The sequence below is a fragment of the Solea solea genome, chromosome 3 (genome assembly GCF_958295425.1).
Source record: "Solea solea chromosome 3, fSolSol10.1, whole genome shotgun sequence".
In the NCBI taxonomy this organism is placed as follows: domain Eukaryota; kingdom Metazoa; phylum Chordata; class Actinopteri; order Pleuronectiformes; family Soleidae; genus Solea; species Solea solea.
The window spans coordinates 17911522-17913167 of NC_081136.1; the positions used below are offsets into that span (position 1 = coordinate 17911522).

Sequence of the window (1646 nt, forward strand, 5' to 3'; positions counted from 1 at the left end):
GTGCTGCACGTGTGAGTGAATATGTGTGTGAATGGGTGAAGACCATCTGAGTGGTCACTATATTATAATATTATATATATAATATTAATGCTGCTAAGCTAACAGAGCGAGCATATTCAAAAATGCACTCCCTTAATAAATCAGTATTACAGATAACATTTCATTTAAACATGTCTTTATTGACCTATTGACTATTTGAGTAGCATTTTTGCTTGAAATGCCCATCCATAAAGGGTGCCAGTCTCACATGAAGACGAAGATAGGAATCATCTAAAATAATTTATAAAAACATGGACAATTTAAATAAATGTGCTACACGTTCAAATGTGCATTCAAATGTAGTTTAAAAACGCTAACTTCTCTCACTTGTTTACAGGGAGTGCCGGTCAAGTATTTCCATTTTTTCTGAAAGAGCAAAAAAAAAACGCAAACAGACAAGGACACATATGGACAATTCTATGGGAACAAAAGAGTGATAGAGAAGTTTGCATGTTGAAAGTAGAGATGGGCAAAATTCACACACAAAATAATGGTATGAGGCATGAGAATGGTGCTTTGGCGTGTCCTAGTGGTGATATGCGGTAACAGAATATCACCAGTAGGCTATAACCGAATTGTAAGTACCATGTTTTGGGTGAAATTCCTTCGTCATGTACCACACACATTTTCCATTTCATACCCTGGTGATTAATGTAGAAATAAAGGTCAAAGGTCAGATTTATTTACAACCCCTGTGTAATAGAGAGGTAGTGCTGCTTGTGTAGTTGCAGGAGTATTCCTCTAGAGGGCAACTTTGACCAAGTGACCACTGAAGGGTGTAAGTGAGTACAGCAGAAACTGCCATGTTGCAGCAGCACCTTCTCCGGGGTGTTATGATGCAAACCGTTTTAAAAGTACGATTTACGATTTTTTTAATCGCGCTTTTACAGACTTCTGGTTCTGACGCTTAAACAAAATGTGATCAAATATAATCAAAACGCTGCGAGCAGGGTTCGAACCTGCGCGGGAAGATCCCATTGGATTTCAAGTCCAACGCCTTAACCACTCGGCCATCGCAGCTGCGTGATACGTGTGGTATTTTACGTTATTGTTGTTCATACGTTATATACGTATATATTTTTTTTGTACACAACAACCGCAAATGAAGCACTGGAGGCTTCCTCTAACAGTAGATAAAACATGTTGATAAACTGACAATATCGTGTAGATAAGAACAGATTTACTCTGACAAATGGAAAAAATGGAAAGCGAAAGGGGAAGCGGGAGGAGACATAGATACAGAAGAAAAAGACCAGGAGCAGATATATAACTTTATTCAACTGTTATATTACAACAGTTGAATACAGTTTGTTGTTGGTTACAGTGGTGTCACCAACATTCAAACCATCATGGACAGTGTCTTCCTTTATTTCCATTGGATAGATAGATTTCCAAAGGCACATACAAAGGTTAATATATAACAAAAAATGGCTTTGATAATGCACTTTAAAGGCAACAGTGCTTACAAAAAATGGCTTTGATAATGCACTTTAAAGGCAACAGTGCTTTGATAGCAATTATAACAGATAGATAGAATGTTAGCTTTGCCTGCTAGAAAGTTCTACACCGTCATTCGTTTTCGCGTGGTCAAGTGAGCCGTCATTCGT

The 1646-nt window shown here is 37.8% G+C and overlaps 1 non-coding gene across 1 annotated transcript; it reads right to left on the reverse strand.

Moving 5' to 3' along the window:
* Nucleotides 1-977: 977 nt before the first annotated feature.
* trnas-uga (transfer RNA serine (anticodon UGA)) lies at nucleotides 978-1059 on the reverse strand. Its single transcript has one exon. It is a non-coding gene; the product is annotated as a tRNA-Ser (tRNA).
* Nucleotides 1060-1646: the final 587 nt, after the last annotated feature.